Source organism: Acomys minous (genome assembly GCF_964271855.1).
Source record: "Acomys minous genome assembly, chromosome: 7".
NCBI lineage: Eukaryota > Metazoa > Chordata > Mammalia > Rodentia > Muridae > Acomys > Acomys minous.
In genome coordinates this window covers 20,613,032-20,638,377 of record NC_140488.1, presented here as the reverse complement: position 1 = coordinate 20,638,377, position 25,346 = coordinate 20,613,032, and the positions used below count along the sequence as shown (strand labels likewise).

The 25,346-nt window shown below is 46.6% G+C and overlaps 1 protein-coding gene across 5 annotated transcripts in view; it reads right to left on the bottom strand.

Moving 5' to 3' along the window:
- Positions 1–23,881, bottom strand: part of LOC311602319 (synaptonemal complex protein 3-like) — a 32,154-nt gene extending 8,273 nt beyond the window's left edge. For 2 of the 5 annotated variants that reach the window (XM_084790240.1, XM_084790241.1), the window contains exon 1: positions 585–640. The gene's annotated coding sequence lies outside the window, so the exon portion shown is untranslated. Of the gene's footprint in view, positions 1–584; positions 641–23,558 lie in introns of those variants that run through there. The other 3 variants (XM_084790239.1, XM_084790243.1, XM_084790242.1) reach the window with 3 other exon arrangements.
- Positions 23,882–25,346: the final 1,465 nt, after the last annotated feature.

The window sequence follows — 25,346 nt, the reverse complement described above, 5'->3', positions numbered from 1 at the left end:
CAGAGGTAAATACGTTCCCGTCCCTCAGCACACCCAGCTGCAGACAACGCGCCTCCAGCCACAGCTCCGAGCCCCCCCGCCCCCGGGGCCCCTCCATATCCTTAATATCTCCCAGCCCCTCACCCTGCCCAAACCCCCGTTCTCCAATGCCGCCTACCCCACCGCTCCTCCTGACCCTCGGCCCATCGCTTCTCCTATCGGCTCCCACTTGCCATCTCTGCCATGTCGGCAGAGACCTCCCAGGGTCCCCACTCGAAGGCTTTCCTTCCTTCCACCCAGGCTTCAGGCCCAGCGCTCGGCAAGTTTCACCACCTCCATCTTCCTGCCAGCGGCCTCAGTGAGGTTCAGCGCCACCTCCCCTTCCCTGTCCCCTTTCCTGTCAAAGGCCCCGCAAACGGAATTTTACCTCACAGGTAAAATGGCGCCCGGGACCCAGGCCTCCCTCGGCGGGGGTGGGGGGCGCACTCCTCCCCTCCTCACGTTCCTCCCTTCTCACACTCTTCCCTCCTCACACTCCTTCCTCCTCACACTCATCTCCTCTTCCCGCCTGAACACCACCCCCCTTTTGGGTGAACCAGGTTTACCGCTCCAAAAAACCACTCTCACACCTCCAGTCCGCTTCCTTCGACGGCTCCTCTCACTATTGCGAGGAGGCTGAGGAAACTGAATTTAAGCAGATGTCTCAATAAGTTGATTGGCTGAATGCTGTGCGCATGCGTGTATGGGTTGCCAGGCTCTCTTTGAGATTGGCAGAAATTCGGGTTGGGGGCGGGCATCCTATGGTGGGCTGCACCTAGAAAGGCGGGGCTTTATATGCAGGATGCAGGAAGTGGGGACCCCACGTGCAATGAACGAGAAGGACTTGCGGGAGGAGGCAGGATATGATGCACATCCAAAGGGGTCAAGTTGGTTGTTTCAGGGAGAAGTGTGGTGAACCAGGAAACGACCAATTGGGGTACGTGGATGTGGGCCATTAACCAGTCCACTAGAATCTTTTTAAAATTTTACATTTGGGACAGGAAAGGTGGCTTAGTGGTTAAGAGCACATACTGCTTTTCCTACAGACGTGAGTCAGAATCTCGGCACCCACATCGGGCAGCTTAAAATTCCCTGTAACCCCAGCGCCAGGGGGAACATGACACTTTGGACCTTTGTAGTCACTTGCGTTCATGTGCGCACACCCTCCCGTAAACATAATAAAAAGTAATATTAAAGAAAAAAAAAAAAGCCAGGCAGCAGTGGCGCACTCCGCTAATTGCAGCACCAGAAACACAGAGGCAGGTGGATCCCTGGGAGTTCCAGGCCAGCCTGGTCTACATGGTGAGTTCTGGGACAGCCGGGGTAACATAGAAGCGCTATCTCCAAAAACAAGCAAACAAAAGCAATGAATATTTACATTTATTTGTAGGGGGCGCATATTGCACTTGTATGTAGGTTAGATGGCACCTTGGGAGAGTCAGTCGTTTCTGTCCATCGTTTGGTCGCTGGAATCAAACTTAAATACTCAGGCCTGGCAGTGGGCACCTTTACCTTCAAACAATTTCCAACAGGCTGATAAGGGCCTGAAGCTTCTCTGAAAAGGGATTGGTTTGGAGTCGTCCAATTGTATAACTCATTGGTAGAGAAAGAGACAGAAACCATCAACAGAGAAGGAATTGAACTTCCACTTTCCCCCTTGGCACAACTGGGGGAACTACTTCCCCCTTCCCTGGGCGCAAGCATCTGCTTACAGCAGCTCAGGGGCCTATTTCCTCCTCTAACAGTGTACCCTGCTTAGCTGGCAGGGGATTTTGTGTGGGGTGGCTTGGATGAGAAGCCAGGCCCCTCCCCACATCCACACAAGCAACAGGACCATGACCTTGGTACCAGGATCCATAGTCAAGCCACTAAAGAATCCCAAAGCGAACACTCTGGAACAAGAGGGGCGATGAAGGTCAATTTCTTCCAGCAGGGCTGAGAGAGCAGGTACAGGTTTGGGGCATCTCTGGGCAACCTGGCCAGGTCAAAATAACGTGGGCACCTTCTACAGACCAAACTCACCTCTGGAGATGTTAAGACCAGATGATTTACCTTTTGTTCTTTTGGGTGGTGGCACGGGGTGCCTCCAGAGCATGTGGTAGCAATTAGGCAGAGAGGATTTTCCCAGGACCCTGATATATCTCAGGTTGCACACCCCCTGGGAGTCCTCTCCAGCCAGCCAATGCACTCTTCCCTGCTCTTGGGATTCCCCAGACCCCTAAGTGTAGGGGTACGGTTATCTTTCTGTGGTCTCTAGTATGCTACAGGGAGCTTACAGGAGATGACCAGAATTGATCTCCTTGATGGAGAGTCCCAAAAAAATCACCCAAATCTATCCTAGGAACCTGAGGTCAAGATGCTAACAACTTACCTTAGCTTCTGTTAACCTGCCTGCTTGTGCAAACCTCTCCCTACACCGCCCCCCCCAATAGCTTATTTTAGCTTCTGTTAAAGTACTTACTTTTACAACCCTACCTCCTCCTAACCCCTCCTCCCCAACTCGAAGCTGCTGAGCAAGATACCAGGATGTGTTTTATTTTATTTCTTGAAAAAAAAAAAAAACTTACTCTAAACACTAGGGGCTACACTTGGGTCCCAAATACTTTGCGTAGTCAAATCCAGCTGGAATAAAGACTCTCAGCTGGCTAAAAGTACCCAAGTGGTCAGTAGGCTTCCCAAAATATTGTATGTGATGAAACGTTTTTCTTTTTCGTTGTTTTTTTCCAGATAGGGTTTCTCTGTGTAGCCTTGGCTAATCTGGACTCACTTTGTAGACCAGGCTACCTTCAAACTCACAGTGATCTGCCTGCCTCTGCCTCCCAAGTGTTGGGATCTGTGCTAAAGCTTTTAAAATGTATTTTGACATAAGGATAACTTCATTAAAATGAAGAATGAACTACATTTAAGGAACCAGATATTGGGAAACACATGATATTTGTCCTTTGGAAACTGACCTAATGCACTTAATATATCTTATTACAAGAGAATTTTTTCAGCTTTAAAGAGTTCAATTTTTTGTGTCTTAGTGCACATCTGATTTTCTTGCTTAATGGTCTCATTTTCTCCTAGTAGAAGAGTGCAAACACTTAAAGCCTGACAATGTTTTCCTTTAGTGTGAGGAACAGATCTCATTTAATGACAAAACATGCCTTACTATCAAGTCTACCTTTGCTTGTTGATTTAAGATACTTCTTTATGGATTGCAGAAGGAGACGGTACAGTCAGGAAATTAATTGCCACAGGAACGTGAAGACCCAGACTCTATCTGTAGAAGCCAGGTAAACATGCCAGTCAGTCAGTGTGTGTGTGTGTGTGTGTGTGTGTGTGTGTGTGTGTGTGTGTGTGTGTATGTTTGCGTGTGTTAAATTTCTTCTTTAAAAAAATCATTCACTTTACATCCTAAGCACAACCCCTTCCCTTTTTTTCTCTGAGTTCCACCCTGCCTTTTTCCTCCCTTCTATTCCCCTCCCTTAGTCTTCAGAGAGGGGGAGCCCTTTCCCCCTACGAACTGACCCCAGCCTATCAAGTCTCATCAGAACTCTTTGCGTCCTCTTCCTCTGTGGCCTGGTAAGGGACCCCGCCAGGGGAAGTGATTAAAGAGCAGGCAACAGTCCAGGTCAGAGGCAGCCCCTGCTCCCCTTGCTTGGGGACCCATATTGCCTGTCAGCTACATCTGAGCAGGGGGCCCAGGTCCTCTCCTTGCAAGGCCCTTGTTTGGCAGATCCGTCTCCTCTGTCCTCCCCTAGGCCCAGATTTGCTGTCTTTGTTGGTCTTCTTGTGGAGCTCCTATCCTTCTGGGTCCTTCTACCCCAGCCCCACCCCCACTCTTCCATAGGACTCCCTGGATTCTGGCAAATGTTTGGCTGGGGGTCTACTACTTTGATCCCCTGCTGGGTGAAGTCTTTCAGAGGACAACTATGGTAGGCTCCTGCAGCTGACACTGGGAAATGCCTGTTTTTTTTTTTTTTAATAATAGCACTGATAAGGTGGAGATAGCAGATTTTTGAGTCTCTAGGCAACCAGTCTACCTTATTTTGGTAAACCAAGCCCTATGGGAGATTCTTTCTCAAAAAAAAAAAAAAGTGACAGCATTCCTGAAAAACAAGCAAACAAACACTTGGGTTTGAGCTCTGGACTCCACAAACACATATTCATAAACACTTAATACACAGAGAGACGCCGCCTTCATTATTTCCATGGTCAGTTTATCGAGTCTTGAATTCCCTCCATCTATTCATGTAACAGAACCACTGTTAAAATAGCAGTAGACTACAGCTATGCTTTAATGAATAGCAGGTCAGTTCCAATCCCCTTGAATCCGGTCCCCCATCCCAAACCTTGCAGTTCACTATCACAGAGCGGTATTGTTACTAAATTATTAATATCACTGATATGAAGAATTCCAGTGTCGTCCAAGTATTCAGCCAACCTGAAATTCCTGGAGCAGAGCACTTTGGCCACAGAAGTTATTTGGGAGAACAACTGAAATTGGTTTACTGGTTTCATTTCTGTTTCTCATGAGACACACAGTGTATCTTGCTAGTTTTTGCCCGATTTGAGGCCAGCTTGGTGGCTAGAAATTTTTGCTGACCTCAATAAGTGAATTAGAGGGTATTAGATTGACACTGATTTTTTTCCATAGTTTTTTTTTTTTAACCTCATGAGTGGCTATACTTTTCTTTCTTTCTCTCTTTTGGGGGAAGGTTTCTTCTGTAGCCCTGGCTGTCCTGGATTTGCTTTGTAGACCAGGTTGTCCTCGAACTCACAAATATCTGCCTGCCTTTGTCTCCCAGAGTGCTGGGATTACAGGCGTGTACCACTGGACCCAGCTATACTTTGTTTTCTAATCCTTATTTCTGGAGTCATTATTTGCATGCTTTTTTTTTTGTATATTTGGGAATAACTTTACAAATAATCCTGTTTATATTGTTGGCTTTTGAGAAGCTGGATGTAGTGGCGCACACCTTTAATCCCAGCACTCAGGAGGCAGAGGCAGGCAGATCGCTGTGAGTTCGAGGCCAGCCTGGTCTACAAAGTGAGTCCAGGATAGTCAAGGCTAACACAGAGAAATCTTGTCTCTAAAAAAAAGAGAGGGGGAGGGGGGTCTTATGTAGCCCTGGCTAACCTCAAACTTTCTATGTAGCTGGGATAAATATTGATCTCCTGATTCTCCACCGGAAGACTGTGGAACAGGCCTCAGTATTGGCTCCTAGATTTTCAGAGAGCAAACTGAGTATTACAGGAAGTTGACTCCAGAGTATGACAACACACATATGCCATTGCCATCTGGAGATAAAATAGCCTGGGGGAACACACAGGATTGAGGGAGAGCTCTGAATTCTAACCCCATAGCTCCTTCTAACAGGCTATGAACCAGGAGTAGGCTTTATCATCTTAGTTCTGGTGTCCTCATCGATAAAAAGCAGGTCTTGGTTGATAAGGACAGTCTTTGTTGTTGTTATTGGGGTTTTTTTCTTTTTCTTTCTTTCTTTTTTTGTTTGTTTGTTTATTTGTTTGTTTGTTCCTTTTTAGACCAGGTTTCTGTGTATCCATGACTGTCCTGGAGCTTGCTCTGTAGAACATTCTGGCCTCAAACTCAAAGATTCACCTGCCTCTGCGGGTGAATTGGAATTAAAGGTATACACTACCAACACCCGGCTGGCCATCGTCATTTTGAAAGTCTCCCTTTAGTCCCTGTGTGTTTGGAGATTTCAGGCTGAGCTCAGTCAACATGGGCAGCCTTCCTTTTTCTGACACCAAGGACTCTTTAGTTTTTGTCCCCTCCCAAATTCACGTGGAAGCTTCCCCAGAGTACAAGTAGGGGACTCATTCCTTTTACCATTTTGCCTCTGGCATTTGAGAACCTGTTTTTCCTCTCCTCCAGAAGGCTAATTATGGAAAGCGGTGTGTTAGAAGCAGAGCAGCCCCTTTTAAAAGGAGAAAGATGTATACAATCTGAAGAGAAACCAGAGTATAAGGAGCCCTTTTTAGACAACTATACTGCTAGCACATTCCATTTAGGATCCTCAGACCCCCCAGTCTACAATGAGAGAAAATTCTACTCTTCAAACATCCAGTCTCACATATTCTGTCTGGTATAGTAGCATAAATGAGCTAAGGCCCATTCTGTTCTTTAGATTTTCACTGAAACTAATTATTCCAAAACTTTTAAACTTCTGAAGGCCGCTTACTGCTTATTAATTTCTGTATCAATAATATAATTAGATAAATTAGTCTATGAATATTTTAGTTAGGTGTATATTCTGTAAAGACAACAGGTCAAAAATAAAAAAGCAAAATTTCCCATTTTCTAGACCTAATGGATTGTATGTCTTATACAAACAATTACAGACTAACTTCCAGTGTGGTCCTGGTGCCTCGTCCTAAATAGACAGTATCAAAAATGACATGACATTATACATTTTATTATCCCCCAATAGTGATCTGACTTTTTGAAGTCTGTTAAAATATAAGCCCACCTAAGTGGCCAGATAAATTTGCTCACTGTTATAGAAAGACTCATCTCCTATCAGAGGAACAATTCTCTTTCTCTGAGATTTCCCTACTTCACTCCTCTCCACGCTTGCCTATTCTTTTTTAAAAAAATGTAAATTCAATCAGTGCATTTTATTTTGATAAAGATTTATGTCTTGTGTCTATGAGTGTTTTGCTGCATTCTGTCGGTGTGCCATTTGTGTGCCTGATGGCCACAGAGGTCAGACAACACTAGATCTCCTAGAAGTAGAGTTATGAATGTTTATGAGCGACCACCTACGTGCTGGGAACTAAACCTAGGTACTAGTGCAGGAGCAACAAGTGCTCTTAACTGCTGAGCCATTTCTCCAACCCTTAATGTGTTTTAATACCAAACTTAGAGAAACAGTACAGAAGGCAGACGTTATTACAAATATGTATTTACATGTAGGGCAACTCAGAAAAATATAGTGAATGAATCGGACCTACTTACTGTATGATAAGCACTGTTTACTTGCCATCAATAAAAAGTTATTCTCTTAAAACTTGAATTACTGCACAGACATTTTTATCTTTTTATATTTGCTTATTTTATGCATACAGGGCTTTTGTCTCCATGTGCTTGTGTGTACCACATGAGCGTCTGGTGCCCAAGGAGATCAGAAGAGGGCCGAGGGTTCTAGATGGTTGTGAGCCACGATAATGATGTTGGACGGGCAGCCATTGCTCTTAACTGCTGAGCCGTCTCTCCAGCCCACGGCTTATTTATAATAGTTACACAGTCTTTCAATGTAACGTTCTGACTTGCATTTATGCTTTACACTCAGCATTTATACTAAAAAACTCCTATACACACGAAAAGGGGGGAGCTGCTGCTACTGATTTCTCTTTCCTATTTTTCACCTAGCAAATCATATAATTACGTACCTTTTGGCTCCATGAGGGAAATTATCTAACATTCCGAACTACTAATAAGAAGCCAAGGAAAAATATGAGAATCGAACTTTCACCTCTGTAGTGGATTCTTGAGACATTTGCTACATACATGGCATGTGAATTCGATGGCTTGTGGCATGATTGTTACATGGTCGGCACAGATAGCACACAGGTTGGTAACTTCCAAAGATGTACCAGATAGGCATGTTTTGTCTCCAGCGAAACACTGAAACACCCTGGGAGTTTCCAGCGAAACACTGAAACACCCTGGGAGTTTTGAGATCTGGAGCAATTTCTCTCACCAGGTGGAAAAGGGGGCGGGCGTTGGGAATCAGAAGTTCAGCTGGCAGTGCTGAAGTTAGAGTGTGGCAGTGCCAGGCTTCTCAGCTGCTCCAGCACAGGGCAAGGGCCTTCCCGGAGCCAGCTCCTTCCTGAGTGGTTTACCAGGAGATTTGCAAGTAGTCAGCTCTGCCCAAGTCTTCCTCTACTAAGTCTTCCTCACCCTTCGGATGGAGTTCAGTGAGCTATAAATACCCACCCGGTGCCTATTAAAGCTTTTATACCAATTCTGGCCATGAGAGACTATGGTAATATAACCACAGAACAGTTCATTCTATCCAAAGGCCTGTTCTATTTAACCTTCCTAGAAGGCATTCTTTGCCTTGATGTTACTCGCTTAACTTGCTAAATTTTATTATATGAACCTTCCATTCAGAACCTATCACCACCCCATAAAACAATATTTGCGACCCGGAAAGAAGCTACACTTAAGGGAGGAGGAACTGTAACAGGGTGAGACATGGGGACACTATCCTCTTCCTTATTCTGATTTGGCAGGAAAAGTGAGCTGGGGAGACGATACGAAGATGTCAGCTTCACATTTCCTAAAATTGGTTGGTCTTAAAGAAATGATGATGCCAAATGGTCTTTGTGTTAAAGGGCACTTCTGGAGATCCAAACCATGGAACTCATGAGAAGGATTAGACAGTAAAGGAGGGAACAATAAGGTAGAAATGACAGAAGCCATCCCTTGGGTCCTAATCTTTACCATTGGGGAAGTGAAGAATCTATGAGTCAGCATGCAGGCCTGGCCGTGCTAATGGCCCAGATCAGTATCTTCTCTGTCTCTCAACTGCTTTCTTTAGGGAAGGTTTTTAACAAACGATGAAAGGACCCCTTGCAATTTGTCTCTTGAGGGTTATGGGACATAAGGGTGAATGGAATCAAGTCTGAGGGATTTGAAAATAGAGAAAATGAGTAATGGAACTAAATGCTCCCCAAGACAAAGGCTCAATACCCTGAGGCAGTACAAAAGAAAGAAATCCCTGCATTGTACAACGTCTTAGCGATGCTTGGTTATAAGTAGCTTAGTTTCCCACTCAAACCAGGAATTGGAAAACAAAGAAAGGGCAAGCGCTGTTGAGTAAACCTGACATGAAGGTAGTGATTTCTTCTACCCACTTTGACAGGCCGTAAAGGACTGCTCATCAGATGAGTAAGAAAAAGGCTCAGCACTAGTATGCATGCTTAGTGGCTTTGCTCTACCCCGTCATGGAGTGTAACCTTTTTTTTTCTTTTTAGTATAATGTGTTATTAATTTTTTGAAACTTTCATAAATGCACTGAATGTATTTTGATCATATTCAACCCTATTCTTCTTTCTTAACCACTACTATTACTTCTTCTTAAAAAAAAAACAATCCAATTCCCCCCTAATGTGAGCAACACAGTCTAATTTGTGCTGCCCATATACCCAAGGGTGTATGGACATCCACTGAAGCGTGACTAACCTACTAGGGGCCACATCCTTAAAGAAATCTCTTTCTCCCTTCTCCAGTGGCTATCAACTATCAATAGCTCTCCAGCTAGGGGTGGGGGTACATGAGCCTCTCTGCCGTCCTTAATACAATGTTGACTGGCTCGATTCTTATACAGGCCTGGTCCAGGCACCCACAGCCTTTGTGAATTCATGGCTGGAGTTGTTTGGCCATGTCCAGAAGAATCCGTTTTCCTGACTCCTCCCTAACCTCTGGCCCTGAAATCTTTTTGCCATCTCTTCCATGATTATCCCTGAGGCTTAGGCAGAGGGGTTGTGCTGGCTAGGGAAACTTAATTAAGAAAAATGCCTTTATAATATCAGGCTATAGGCAAGCCTGTAGGCCATTTTGTGACTTAGTGACTAACGGAGAGGGAGGGCCCAGCCTGTTGTAGGTGGTATCACTCCTGGGCTGGTGGTCTTGGTTTTTATAAGAAAACAGGCTGATGATATGAGGCGCATGCTCTCTCTCTCTCTCTTAAAAAGGAAACAGAGAAGGAATGGATCTAGGCAAGAGGGGAGGAGGGTGGGGCCTAGGAGGAGTGGATGTAGGGGAAACTGCAGTTCGGATGTTATGTATGTAAAGAATAAAAAGGAAAGCAGGCTGAGAAAGCCATAGGGAGCAAGCTAGTAAGTAAGATCCCTCCATGGCCTCTGCTTCAGCTCCTGCCTCCAGGGTCCTGCCCTGTGTGTTTCTGCCCTCACTGCTTTTGATGATGAGCTGTTTACATGGAAATGTAAATAGACAAAAAACGCAACTCTTTTTTCCTCAAGTCACTTTTGGTCATGGTGTTTCATTGCAGCAATACAAACTCTAAGACAGGACAGGGCTGTGATTTTGATGATTAACTGTGATCTTTATAAGGTGTGAGAGACTATCGTGGATCTGAATGACAGACTGGCATTTGAATTGGGTTCATAACACACTGAAGCACATAGGCGAAAAGGAGAAGAAAGGACCTACTGCTTAGGTTGCTGGAAAAAAAAAAACGTGGCAAGATTTATGTTGAGCTAGGAGGCCTAGGGGAAAATTGATGGGAAACCAAATGTGGTTGTGACTGTTTAGAAGGCTTTGAGCCACCCAATTGCAGCTCATCAAAGGGGGAAATAAGGAATGTATGATAGGCGTATACATATGGTCCTCACTGTACCCCCCTCCCCAATGAAGACTAAAGAAACTTCCTGAGCTGGGAAACATACCAGCAACTTCCCTAATATGGTGGCCAAATTGACCCCAAATGAAGGCAGCCTTTTGTAACAACCCAATGAATTCCCAACTTTTTTGTCCCTTGCTAGTGTAAAAAACAGGTGTGTGTGTGTGTGTGTGTGTGTGTGTGTGTGTGTGTGTGTGTGTGTGTATGTGTGTGTGTGTGTGTTTGGGTTTTTTTTGTTGTTTTTTGTTTTTTGTTTTTTTTTGGTTTTTTTTTGTGAACACTGGAACCATGTGGACTTTAATCCATGGTAACCGTAAGAGCACTGGAAGAAATGAGCAGAAGTTGAATGTAGGAGTGTAATGGTTCATGAGGAAAGGGCTAGGTTGGGTTTAGGAGTGAGCAGTCACCCCCAACTGTATACTGTGCACATTTCTACCCAGCAAAAGAATGTACTTGGAGTGAATTATTTCTGGGACACATACCACATACTTCCTTTGAAGAATTGCCCTTGAGAATGAGACCTATAAAAGCAGTCATATAGAGCTAAAAGGTACTTTGGCCTATCCATACTGTTGTACCCAGTATCACATTTTTTTTTTTTTTACAAAGTAGCTGATAAAAATGATGGGAAATTTCCATTGTCTGTTGAAACCTTCTGGGGTTTTTGTTTTCTTTTTTTCTTTTTCTTTTAGTATTCCATTACCTGCTAATTCTCCAAACCAATTTCCATTCACTTTGAGCGAACTTCTCAATACTTGTCTTAGGTGGTCTTCATGGCCCCACTCTTTATTATGGGCTGATGAGTCTGGAACTTGCTTTCTTATCCCATCTACCCTCTGTAAAAAAAAAAAAAAGTTTCCTGACCTGGCTGATATAATGCTAGACTTTGAGTGCCTTACAGACTTACAAAGGCATGTGAGAAGACTGCCAAGTGTACTTAAAGAAATGGAGATGAGACATCAATCTGGAGAGCCTTCTCTACACACTTTGCCCACCCGCCAGGTCGCTTACAACCCTGGCACAGCTGGCAAAGTTTTGGATAAGGAAATCAGAAAGGCCTTTAGAGATGGCCTTACTGACAGGGTGGCATTTTTAGCAAAGATGTGAACAAAGTGTGGAAACAAGCCAGCTGAGTAGCTAAGGAAGGATAGGTTAGAGAAAGGTCTAGTCATAGGCCGTGAAACATGTCCATATCTGGCTTGTTCAGTAAACCAGAGGCCACTCTCCCAGCCTTGAGATAAAGGAAGCGCAGCAGAGAAGCCGAGATTTCAGTGAAATCCAGACTGCCCACAGCTTCAGCTGGAAATGAAGGCTAGGGCTGCCACCTCTTTTGATAGATGTGATAACTGAGTATCTACTTCATCTCCAGTGTTCCCTATTGCCAGAACAGTCCAGGCTTCCCTACAGTCTGTCCCTGTGCTCTCTATAGTCCCGCTGTCTACCTTCTCCACAATACAGTAAGAGCTTGCCGGGTGTTTTCCCTGTGTCTAGAAGATCTTTTCATTCTGGTTTCTTTCACTCGTAGCATGCAGCTCTGTGTTAACCCATGCATATTCATAGCTTCCACTGACATGCTACTATGTATTCTGTGTCCTGCTTCATTCATTAGTTCTCCTTTCTGCTGCACTGTCCGGATCTCTTTCTATCCCCCCAGTATCCAAAGCTTCTCCACCTTGTAAACACATTGTTGGTTCCTGTCTCTGGAGGCCTTAACTGAATGTGCCTAGTGCCATGCCTCATATTGCTTTGCTTTCTTTAGAACTCAGAAAATTATTTGAATGAAAACTATAAGGCATGTGTATATTTGTAACCAAAAGGTAGAATGCATTATCAGCTAATTTCATTTGGGGACACCCGCACGTGCATTTAAAACGATTGAACATTATTATGTGTTTCCCACTCTAACATCTGGAGTCAGGGGCTGGGAAGATAACACAGGCGTTGATGAGTAAGTGTAACGACTGGAGTCAAGTCCCTGGTCCCTATGCAAAATTCATCTGGGTTTGGGGGCCGCCCTCTGTAATCTCAGGACCCAGGAGTCTGAGACAAAGATTCACAGAGCAAGATTCCTAGCCAGAGTGGCCAAAATGGCTACGTTCGAAGTAAGGGTGGGGATGGGGCTAGGACAACGTTGAAAAGCCGTGGCAAAAGAGACACCCCAGCAGCACCCTTGCCTCCTCTGTTTCCTTCTCTAGTGCAGTGGACAAGAAACGAACAGGGACAGACCCAGCTTCTGTGATGGTCATTTGGCCAGCTGGGTGTGCATCGGAAGCATCCCTGGACAGCGAGAAGAAACTGGACGATGCTGAGTCAGATGCCACGTCCTCTCAGGCCAGGCAGGGCAAGTGGTACAGGCTGAGAGCCTAGCGTACGTCCCAAAAGATGTTTTCTCTTCATGCTACCAGATGCCACCATTGACCGTACCTCCTACTTCCTACTTCCTGTAGAGCCCAAGATTAAGGCCCTTGGATAGATACCTGAGCCAACAGTTGACCCAGGAGATTGTGAATAAGACTATTACAAGAGTGTTGGCTTTCACAAGCAGAGCCCCATCTCCTTAGGGTCCTCTATGGCCACCTTCACCTTAGTGGCAAATACCAGGCTGGTGAAGCATACCACCATGGTGAGGAATGACATGGATATTTGCAGCCAGTGGTGAGCATTGAAATCGTATACAGTCTCTACAACTTCCATAGACACTTGCTTACTTAGACCCAGGGGAATAATATGCTGACGGTAGTGTGTAGAGCCAGCTAGCAACCAGGCCTCGATAAATTTGCAGTGGCTTGGGGGTGAGGTGCTACTTGTGGTCTCTGGTCTTCCTGGTAAAAGGTGTGACTTCACAGCGGTAGGGATCTTGCATATCTCTGTAGAAATAGTTGTGGCAGATTTTAGAGTAGCAATCATTCAGTAGGAGCGGGCAAGGGCATGAGCAGCTGTGCTCTGATACCTGGCCGACTACAAACTCCCTGGTTTCTGGCTCAGAAACCCCTGGCTCCCGTCTTGCTATTGAGGTTGTTCCAGTTCTCAAATTATCTTTGATTCTGGCATTAAAAAGAAAAATGAGGACTGGTGAAATGGCTCAAGAGGTAAAGGCACTCGTGGCTAACCCAAATCATCTGGGTTTGATCCATGAGGCTTCCCTAATAGAAAGAGCTGACGCCCACAAGTTGTTCTCTGCCTTCCACTTTGATGCCATGACATGCTTATATACACATGTGTGCAAACACATAAATAAGTAAATAAAATGGTTTTGTTCTCAGAGGCAGGCAGATCACTGTGAGTTTGAGGCCAGCCTGGTCTACAAAGCGAGTCCAGGACAGCCAAGGCTACACAGAGAAACCCTGTCTTGGTGGGGGGAGGAAGAGAAAGAAAAAAAGAAAAAAAGAAAAAAGTTTTTTTTCTCAAAAAAATTAAATTAATAAAATAATCTGATTAAATTTTTTAGCTGAGTATGACACTATTGAGACCAAGGGACAGCACTGGGCTCTACCTGGAAGCCAATAAGTGCATTTCATTTTCTGGAAAAATTTAACATTGTTTTCTAAGTTGGGTCAGATATTGTTACTTCTGCTGACCAAGAAGTCACACTTTAAGAAACTTTATTGATACGGTGGCACACGCCTTTAATCCCAGCACTTGGAAGGCAAAAGCAAGCGCATCGCTGTGAGTCTGAGGCCATCCTGGTGTACAAAGAGAGTTCGGGACACTCTAGACTACACAGAGAAACCCTGTCTTGAAAAACCAAAATAAATAAATAAATAATTTTTTAAAAAAAGAATACTTCACTCCCCCCTCCCAAATGTTGCTTTTCCATATATGATCAATGAATTCATTTTTTCATCATTGTACTCCTAAAGCCTATAAGAATACTTAGATTTGCTGTGGACTACCCACGTGCCATTGGGACACATTTGTAGGAGCTGTGTTAGTCTGAGTAAGGATGGCTCCCATAGGCCCACATATTTGAATGCTTAGTCTTCATGGAGTAGCACTAATTGAGAATTAGAAGGTGTGGCCTTGTTGGGGTGGGTGTCGGCTTGTTGAAGGAAGTGTGTCACTTGGGGATGGGCTTTGGGGTTTCAGAAGCCCATGCAAGGTCCAGTTCTCTCTCCCTGCTGTTTGTGGATCAGGATGTAGAACTCTCAGCATCTTTTCTAGCTCCATGTCTGCCTGAGAACTGCCATGCTCCCACCATGATAACAATGGACTAAACTCTGAAACGGGAAGCCAGCCCCAATTCCATGCTTCCTTTAGTAGTAGTTGCCTTGGTCATGGTGTGTCTTCATAGTAACAGAACAGTGACAAAGATGGAAGATGGTACCATGTAGCAGAGTATTGCTATGATAGGCCTGACTATACAGTTTGTTGCAGGATTATGGAAAACTTTGGGACTAATGCGGCTTAATGGACCATCCTAGTAGGAGCATAGAAAACAGTGGTGCAGAGGGTGATTTGAACTATGAGGGCCCAGCTCAAGAAGCATCAGAGAGGAAGAATATTGGTGAGTGGCCTAGAGACCATTCTTAGGATAGTTATTCAAAAAAATATCGCTACTTTCTACCTTTGTCTTAAAAATCTGCCTGAGAGCTGGGTGTGGTGGTGCAGGGAGGTAGAGGCAGGCGGATCGCTGTGAGTTCGAGGCCAGCTTAGTCTACAAAGCGAGTCCAGGACAGCCGAGGCTACACAGAGAAACCTTGTCTCAAAAACAAACAACAAACAACCCCAAATCTACTTGAGGCTAAATGGAAGAGTTCTGGCTTTATGGCAATGGCAAAGATTTCAAGAAATCCTGGTGTTGACAGTCACTTTTTTAAAACTTTTTAAATTAATTTATTCATATTACATCTCAATGGTTATCCCATCCCTTGTATCCTCCCATTCCTCCCTCTCTCCCATTTTCCCCTTACTCCCCTCCCCTATGGCTGTCACTTTTATGCAGATCTAGAATGAATAGGACTGACCCAAGTAAGGGAAAATACGAAATGTACAGTTTGCAGAGAAAAGCAAATGTAAGATAGAAGACAGGATGTCTGGGGTTTAAGGTTATCAGTCAGAAGAAAATCCTGACCCTAAATGGAGTAAAGGGAGTAGTGGCCTCAGGGCAAGACCTCACACAGCTAGACCTCCAATTTGGGAAAAGGAATGAAAGAAAAGCTTAACTAGTGAAGGAAACCATCAACAGCAGAAATCTGATGGAGAGGCAGTTGAACAAGGGGGCCAAGTCCCTCCACTCACAGAGACTCGCATAAAGGCTCTTATGAGCCATTGTGTTTATACCGTTGTATATCGTTTCATCTCCGCATAACCTGTAGTGCTGTCTGAAGGGATGTTGATGAATCTAGAGCCATGGCTATGCATTTGCTGTGCACAGTAAGGAAGGTATATAGCAGTGGTTCTCAGCCTTCCTAATGCTCTGACCCCTTAATACAGTTTCCCATGTTCTGGTGACCCCCAACATAACATTTCTTTTGCTACGTCATAACTATAATTTGCTGCTGTTATGAATTGTAGTATAAATATCTGATATGCAGGATATCTAATATGTGGCCCACAGGTTGGGAACTGGTATACAGTATCATGGGAGTTTCAAGAGGCAGCTTGAGTGACAAGAATGGAGTGGATTTGAGGGTTGTATCTGCCAGTAAGAAGCAGACAGGCTAGGTGTTGTGGCTCACACCTTTATTCCCAACATTCTAGAGGCAGAGGCAGGCAAATCTCTGTGAGTTCAAGGCCAGTCTGCTCTACTTAGTGAGTCCTAGGCCAGACATAATTATACAGAGTGAGAGTCTGCCTCAAACAAAACAAACAAGCAAAGAGGCAGGTGGGTATTTGGAAGTTTGAGGCCAGCCTGGTTTACACAGGGAGTTCCAAGTCAGTCAACGTTACACAGTGAGACACTGTCCCCTCCACAGTCATCATTATCATAATGATTATTATTGATGATGATGCTTCCTGAGCATCGATGATCATCACATTAGTATTTAAAAATTATTTTATGATTGTTTTGTCTGCATTTATGTCTGTACATCTCATGTGTGCCTGATGCTAGGGGAGAGCAGAAGACGGTATCTTATCTTTTAGAACTAGATTTACAGGGATTGCGGGAGCCACCATGTGAGTGGCGAGGCTACAATTAAGATTCTGGGAAAAAGCAACCAGTGTTCTTAATTGCTGAGCTATCTCTTCAGCCCACAAACCTTTGTGCTTTTTTTTCTCCGTCTTTGATTTTTATCAAGATAGGGTTTAACATTTGCATTCTTATTTGGGCAAGTCACTGACAGCTGAAACTCTAGGGAGTATTCTAGAACTTTGGTTTAAAAACACGGGAACATTGTAAGAATCGGGTCGGGCATAGTGGCACACGTCTTTAATCTCAGCACTCAGGAAGCAGAAGCAGGCAGATCACTGTGAGTTCAAGGCCAGCCTGGTTTACAAAGCAAGTGCAGGACAGCCAAGGCTACACAGAGAAATCCTGTCTCGAAAAACCTTTAAAAAAAAAAAGGTTTCATTCTAATCCCAGGTTTGGGGGTGTGAGGCTGTTTCAGACTGTCTGAAGCAGCTCCCATGGTTTACCTCATGGTCTAGCAGAGGTGTGGTTTTGCCAGCTTCAGATAGTTTCTGCGATTGTGTGACATTTGGAAATCTCAAGAGTGTTCAAAGGGTACATACATGCCAGAGCCCACAAAGGGGGGTATGTAATTGTTAGTCGCTTGGCGGGGGCACTGTTTTGGGCTTGTTTGTTAGTAGTTGTGCTCAAAGAAACAAGCAGAAATTGCATTCAGAGACCTTTACCTCTCCCCTCCATCCTTTTTTATCTCTTATCTAGTGGTAGGGGGTGAAACTGGGGGGTGAGTGGGCAGATAAAGGGTGGGAAAAGGAAACCCCTCCAAAGTATCAAAAGTCCAGCTACAAAAAACAGATGACAGGGATGTCCCATTCAGCAGTCACATGAAGTTTATGGAGCAGAAATGGCCATTTAACAGTGGGTAGAGGTGCTTCCTGGCAAGCCTGATGACCAGATGTGAGTTCCCGAGACCCAAGAGGTAGAAGGGAAGAACTTATTCACACAAATAGTCTTTGAGGTCTTCCGACCTCCGCACATTCTCACCACACAAATAAATAATTTTCTTTAAAAAATGAGTTACTTTGCAATGTATATAAACACGGAAGGAAAATTAATGAAATGGTACAATGTCTTAAATGAATAGATTAAGGGGGGTCGTGGGGTCCTACTCCTTTGAGCTGTGTTACTACCTAGTGAAGAGGGGTCTAAAGGAAGGCCAGTCTGTATCATCAGATGTGTTTCCACAGAGCTAACCCTTCTGAAATTCACTGTATCACAAAAACAAAACAAATGAACATGGGAAAGGGACCTGTGTGTAGGCGTACTTTTAAGGAGGAATTTGGTGTCTGGATATGTCCTGTAAAAGGGGCCACCCGCCCTTGTAGTATTTACCCTATATTGGGGGGAAGATAAGGGAGGGTGGGGGTGAGAATCCCCAGAGCCATTACACACACATAGGAAAGTTTGAAAGAAGATTTTTATTAAGATTTTTTTTGTTGTTGTTCTTTTACAGTAAAATCACCAAGCAAAGTTACAAAGATATATATGATCATGAAAAGAACATGATCTTCAGATATTGCCAGTTAATAATGCCACTGGCAATACATCATGAGAACGCAAGCATTACTTCTCATCAGCTGGACGGTGACACAGCAAGGACGGAACTCTCCCAGCGTATACTCTTCACAATCGTAAACAAGTGGTTTTCTTTACATTGACTTGTCGCACAGCCGTGCAACTAAACTCAAAACACTTCAACCTCAAGCAGTTATTCTTCAACAATTTAAATGAATCTCTAGGCAAGGCTTCCACAGAGCTGATGAAATCGGTTCTAAGCTAATCATCCACAAAGTGGTGCAATGAAACCAGTATCAAACTGCGAAGGGCAAAGTTCCTCGCCCCCCAGTACATTTATAACTTTGTTTGTAAAAATACACAGAAATAACCACAGAGCAGAGGGCTACCGTGAAGGCACATTATTGGCAAAAAAGTATGTGAGGGTTTGTTTGTTTATTTCCATCACAACCACATGCACATTTCTAAACACAAACTTTCCTTGCCTTTTGTTTTCAACAAGAATTAGCTTCCATAAAGCCAATCAAAATCACAACCAAAACAAGAAAACCAAAACGGTGATGGGGTCCCTCCTAATTCAGAGTTCCGAGTCCAGAGTCCAAGCTTTCAGAGAGGCCTAAAACTTTGTTACACCCCCACCTTTCAACAGGGAAGAGACAGCAAGGGATTTCCCCCAACACCCAAGCACTGTCTCTCCCTCAACATCACCACTTTCGGCCTCAATTTTTAGGGTCAGAAAAGCTGCTGAAGATAGGCAGACGGCGGCTGCGCCTGGGGGTCTCGGTGTCATCAAGGCTGCTGGAGCTCGAGCGGCGGCTCGGAAGGTTGTGGCCATCCTCGATAAACAGGGAATCCAGGGTTCTGCTGACCACGTCGAAATCCGGCGACTCTGGACGGGCATCTGGCAGTTGAAGGCTGAAGTCATCCTCCGGACCCTCTGCAGCAGTAGCAGGACCCTCTGCATCGATGCCGGCGGCGGCAGCCCAGTTGTTAGGGCCACCTACAGCGGAGGCGCCAGTGCCAGGGGCCATTATGGCGGCAGCGGCAGCCCCAGGAGCAAAGGCAGCGGCACCTCCAGGAGCGAAGGCAGCGGCACCTCCAGGAGCGAAGGCAGCGGCACCTCCAGGACCGAAGGCAGCGGCACCTCCAGGAGCGAAGGCGGCGGCACCTCCAGGAGCGAAGGCGGCGGCACCTACAGGACCGAAGGCAGCGGAACCTCCAGGACCGAAGGCAGCGGCACCTCCAGGACCGAAGGCAGCGGCACCTCCAGGACCGAAGGCGGCGGCACCTCCAGGAGCGAAGGCAGCGGCACCTACAGGACCGAAGGCGGCGGAACCTCCAGGAGCGAAGGCGGCGGCACCTCCAGGAGCGAAGGCGGCGGCTTCTCCAGGACCGAAGGCGGCGGCACCTCCAGGACGGAAGGCAGCGGCACCTCCAGGACCGAAGGCGGCGGCACCTCCAGGACGGAAGGCAGCGGCACCTCCAGGACCGAAGGCGGCGGCACCTCCAGGAGGGAAGGCAGCGGCACCTCCAGGAGCGAAGGCAGCGGCACCTCTAGGAGCGAAGGCAGCGGCACCTCTAGGAGCGAAGGCAGCGGCACCTCCAGGAGCGAAGGCAGCGGCGTCTCCAGGAGCGAAGGCAGCGGCACCTCCAGGAGCGAAGGCGGCGGCACCTCCAGGAGCGAAGGCGGCGGCACCTCCAGGAGCGAAGGCGGCGGCACCTCCAGGAGCGAAGGCGGCGGCACCTCCAGGAGCGAAGGCGGCGGCACCTCCAGGAGCGAAGGCGGCGGCACCTCCAGGACCGAAGGCGGCGGCACCTCTAGGACCGAAGGCGGCGGCACCTCCAGGACCGAAGGCGGCGGCACCTCCAGGAGCGAAGGCGGCGGCACCTCCAGGAGCGAAGGCGGCGGCATCTCCAGGAGCGAAGGCAGCGGCACCTCCAGGAGCGAAGGCAGCGGCTTCTCCAGGAGCGAAGGCAGCGGCGTCTCCAGGAGCGAAAGCAGCGGCTTCTCCAGGAGCGAAGGCAGCGGCACCTCCAGGAGCGAAGGCGGCAACTGCAGGCGCAACACCAGCCTGAGCTAAAATGGGAGCTGCATGCCGAGGCACGGCAATCGGCATCGGGAATTGCTCAGAAGCTGCCAGGCCCAGCTGTTGGCCGTTATTGTAGGCGGCGGCATTCGCGAAGTTGTCATTCAGTACTGCCGCAGGAGCCAAGAAGCCACCCATCTCCTGGCCGTAGACGAAGGCATCGTTGGCACGAGCAGTAGCGAACGGGATTCTGCCGCTGTGGGCGAACATAGCGGCAACACCCGGGGGCACAGGTGCCACAGGTGCCACTGGAGCTGGCAGGGCCACAGCGTATGATGTGGGCAGCATCCTGCCTGTGCTCAACACTGGGCCGTTGAGCAGCGGTGCCTGGAGGGCGTGGCCAAGGCCCAGCGGGGAGCGGGAATTGCTAGCGCTCGGCAGACGGGGCTGTGGCGCCTCGTTAAAGCCCAAGGGCTGCTCGTTGGAGCTATTGACGGAGCTCGGCTCACCTGAGGCACTCAACGAAGGCACAAGCTGCTGCTCAGGCTGGTTGTGGATGAAGTGGCAGCGAGAGCCGTACGGGCAGAAGCCAGTGCTGTGGAAGGTGCGGCACGGCTCGGTCTTGTACTTGGGGTGCCTCGTCAGGGTACGCAGCTCGCGCTGGCCATGGGCAAACTGGCACTTGTGGCCATATCTGCAAACGCCGCTCTCCTCAAAGGGCCGACACAGCTCCGTCTTGTAGCGATCAGAAAGGACCTGGGAGCTGGAGCTACTCGCGTTCTGCTGCTGAGGCTGCTGCTGAGGCGGCGACTGAGGCGGCGACTGAGGCTGTGGCTGCGGCTGAGGCTGCGTCTGCGGCTGAGGCTGTGTCTGCGGCTGAGGCTGCGTCTGTGGCTGAGGCTGCGTCTGCGTCTGCGTCTGAGGCTGCGTCTGCGGCTGAGGCTGAGGCTGAGGCTGCGTCTGCGGCTGAGGCTGCAGGCTGCGCTCACCGTTCTCCGGGTCGAGCTGCACCGTGTTGGCCTGGGCGGACTGCTGAGGAGCGCCGTGGAAGCCCATGCCGGATGCCCTCAATTGGCCATTCCTGCCGATGGAGCTGGAAGCCCTGGAAGGCTGGTGGTAGCTCATTTCGAGGTTGCTGGATACCGTTGACGGAACGAAGCCAAGCACTAAGTTGGACGGAGCTGTCCAGTTAGTGTTAAGCCGTCTGCTCAGGTTGTGGTTGGCCAGGAAAGTCTCGGTCTTATATACGATGCGTCTACTGTGGACCGTCCTTAAAAGTGTTGTCATAATTCTGGGCCCTATAACATTCAGAGCTCCAAACCACGAGGACTGCAGAAACCCTCGAGGCAGAACCAATCAGCTCAAAATATGAGGTGAAAACAGTAAGTAGGAGGAGCAAGGAGGGGCCAAAAGTTTGTTCTAGTCCCGGCAGGAAGGCGGGCGGGTGGGCGACGGTGAGGGGGGGGGGAGGCGGGTAATGGCGTGTAGAAAGGAAACTACGTGAAGCAGCTGAAAGGCGTGCAAGTACGCCACCAAGTGGACGGTGAAGCAGCGGAGTAAATAAGTTTGCGCCAGGTTTACGCCCTGTTGAGCTGTACATGTCCCCTGGGGGCACATGGACAGCTGGAACTGAAAAGTCCTTTTGCCTGGACCTCCTGCTGGGGGATGGCTATGTTCTAATTGTTCAGCCTAAAGATTTCGTGTTTGTTTTTCTAATATTTGAGCAACACAGTGAGTGAAAGGAAAGTAGTAGATTCCGTATAATCCCACAATTCCCATTTTGTAGTAGAGTCACCCTGTCCCTGTGCACCACCTCCCGCCCCTCCGCCCGCCACGATTCGACCTGTACAGACTTGCCTTGCCGCCAGATTTGTAGCCTGGAACCCACATGGTGGAAAGAGAAGCGGTTTTCTCCGTTTTTTCCCTCTGACTTTGATGTGTGTGCCATGGCTTGTGTGCACAATTCACCTCCCCACGCACTAACATGCAAACGTAATTTTTAAAAAATTAAAGACAGTTTTTGTTGTGCATTCAAGGCAGGATTACAGTCAATAAGATGCTTCAGCGGGTAAAGGAGTTTATCACTAAACCTTACAACCTAAAATTGAGTCCGGAACTCCACTTTGAAAATTGAGAACTGATTTCTCCAAATTGTCCTCTGACATCAGTGTACCCTTGTGCTCACATACAAATACACAAAGAATAGATAATTTAATTAAACCATTTGGGGCTACATTTTTCAATGTGGTGGAATTAGGGATAGTGAGATGGCTCGAATGGGTAAAAAGGCACTTGCCACCAAACCTGATGCCCTAAGCTGCAGCCCCTGAAGCCATGCAGAAGGAGAGAACCAACTCTCATAAGTTCTGATTGTCAGGTCTGTTCAGTGGCAAGTAGCATGTGCCCTCCCATAAATAAATATAATAAATTATTTAAAGCCATTTTCAGGTGCTTGTGTTCAAGGTGGTAGCTTCTATCAAGATGGCTTAGCCTGTATTGGCACTTGCTGCCAAGGCTTAAGACCCTAGTTTGAGCCTGGCTGTGGTGGCGCATGACTTTAATCCCAGCGCTCAGAAGGCAGAGGTAGGCAGATCTCTGTGAGTTCGAGGCCAGCCTGGTCTATAGAGTAAGTTCCAGGACAGCCAAGACTACCCAGAGAAACCCTGTCTCAAAAAAATTAAAAGAAAAAGAAAAAGACCTTAGTTTAATTCCCAGTGTGCAAATGATGGAAGGAGAAAATCAATTTCTGCAAATTATTCTTTGACCTCCACACACATGCACTGCAGTATATTGAGTATCCATGTGTGACACACACACACACACACTAAATAAATAAATAAATAAGTAAATAAATAAATAAATAAATAAATGTAATTTAAATTTTTAGCCCATTTTCTGTTGTATGCACTAAAGATGGCTGCAAGAAGGCTGAGCAAGTAAAAATCTTGTTTCCCTGACTGACAACAGGAGCTCAATCCCTGAATCCATATTGGTGAAGTTGTTCTCTGACACCCACAATAAACCAACAAATAAATAATCCACTTGTAATTATAAAGGCCAACTACGGCTAAATGCATTCACCATGGTAGAAGTAGGGCTGCCTAAATGATTCATTGGGTACTCGCCACCATACTGATTACCTGAGCCTGAGCCCTGGCATCCACATTGTAGGAGCAAACTAACTCTGGTATTTAATTTTCAAACAGAGCATATGTATTTATGCTAAAATTTCTGGGGCAAACTTAGTACTGAAATAGCATGGCTATTATATGTTTTTTGGGGGAGACACAACACACATGTCCTACTCATCCTAGACAGGGAGCCCATGACAGACCAAAGTGGGCATACAACCAAAGTCCAACACACATGTCTGCTCATCCCGGATAGGGAAGCTAAGACAGACTATAGTATAAATACCATCAAAGTCCAACTCAGTGATCCAGTGAGTTTTACTGGGGTTACTTACAGGAATGTGGGTGAGGGGTTACTTACAGGAGCAGAAATGACTCAAAGACAGCTGCATCACCAAGGCCCACCCCAGCATGGGTGACGGCTCACAAAGTCAGGAACCTGGAGCACACTGCACAGCCTGCAGGCGGCTCAACAGGTTGGAGAGAGTCTTTCCAGGCGATTCAGTTAGTCTCAACCTCTTCCAGGCAAGTAGCTCAACTCCTCTGGCGTCTGTTTCTTTCTGGTCTGCTCAGAGGGTCTTCTTTGCAGCTCGGCTTACTTTCATCTGAGGGGACTCTTAGCTTTTATTCTTTGCTCTGGCGGGGAGGAGCCTAGTGAATGTGGTCAGTTTGGGGGATTTAGTGAACCTCTTTTGAGTTGTTTGCCTTCCTGCTTAAGGAGCTTCCTGAAGCTCTTTTGAGTTGTTTACCTTCCTGCTTAAGGAGCTTCCTGCGGGGTAGAAAGTTTCCATTCTCTGAGGGAACTGTTACACAACATTATATTAAGGACTTTTGCAGTTTTATTAGTAATAATTTCAACAACAGCCTGTACCCCAATAACACAGTTTAACATACACTTGGGAGTATGGTACCCTCAGGACCCTTCTGCCCAGGTAGCTGGACCATAATAATAGATTTTACACTCCATTCATTATCTTTCTGGTTGCCAGTTTATAAGGCACACCATTTACTTAGATTTCCATATGGCCCTCTCTGGTAAGTGGGAGCAGGAAGAAAGCCGAACTGATAGACCCCAACACACACACTTCTAATCAGATGGAGGAAGTGTGCTGTCCTCCAACATATCCCGTGTAGTCCACCTAGAGCCTGTCACTTGATATCTACATTGACATTATACCAGGCCTGCCAGAGATGAGAGAACCTGGGCAAGGAGTGAATATTTGGTTTAAAGTGGTCGGGGCATCTTTTCCATTTTCTAGGCAACTGCATTATAGAATCTTTGGTCTAGGCATGCCAGGCTTCCAGGAGAACTAGGAAATCACACTTTCAACTAGGTAAGATGTTTTCCCCAATAACTTAAGGTTTATTTTGTTTTGTGGGTTTTTTTTTTTTGAGACAGAGTCTCAGTGCATAGCTCTGGCTGGCCTGGATTCACTGTGTAGACCAGGCTGGCCTCAAACTCACAGAAGCCTCTGCCTCCCAAGTGCTGGGGTTAATGAGGGCATGTGTCTCTACACCCAGATCCAATAACAGAAGTTTGAAGGTACCAAACCTTGGTAGCAGGGCTGGGGTGCTCTGTCTCGTAATCAGGCCTGTGGGAATCCAATTCTTTAGTCTCTGAAACCCATTGATCTCCTATATTAGTTTCTTCACATACATCATCAACCAGAGACTCGTCCTTAGCATATGGGCTGGTCTCTACCAGGACCAGAAACAGATTTCTTGTTCTGGCAGCGATGGGAAGTGGGCTACTTTTTATTTCCTCATAAAAATAATAGAAGGGCTTGATGTGGCTTTATACTTAACAGAAGCTCTCCTGAATAACACAGTCCCTGTGTTTTGTGGCCTGTTCCAATCTGCCAGTCAGTTTCTAATCGACGGTTTCTTAAATTATGGAGACTGAAATTAACAAGGTTACCGGGTACCTAGTTGACACTCGGATGCCATAGCCTCCTTTGCACTTTTCTTGCCAGGTGCTCATGAGATGGAACCCCAGTAGAGACAGTAAAAATAGGTACCTGGTAACTGTGTTAATTTCAGTCTCCCTAACTTAATAGCTGCCTCTTTACTCGATTTAAGGCACCAGAACCTACATCTACCCTTGTGAACCAATGAGTTTGTTGGGATTCTTTAAAGGACCTCAAAACCA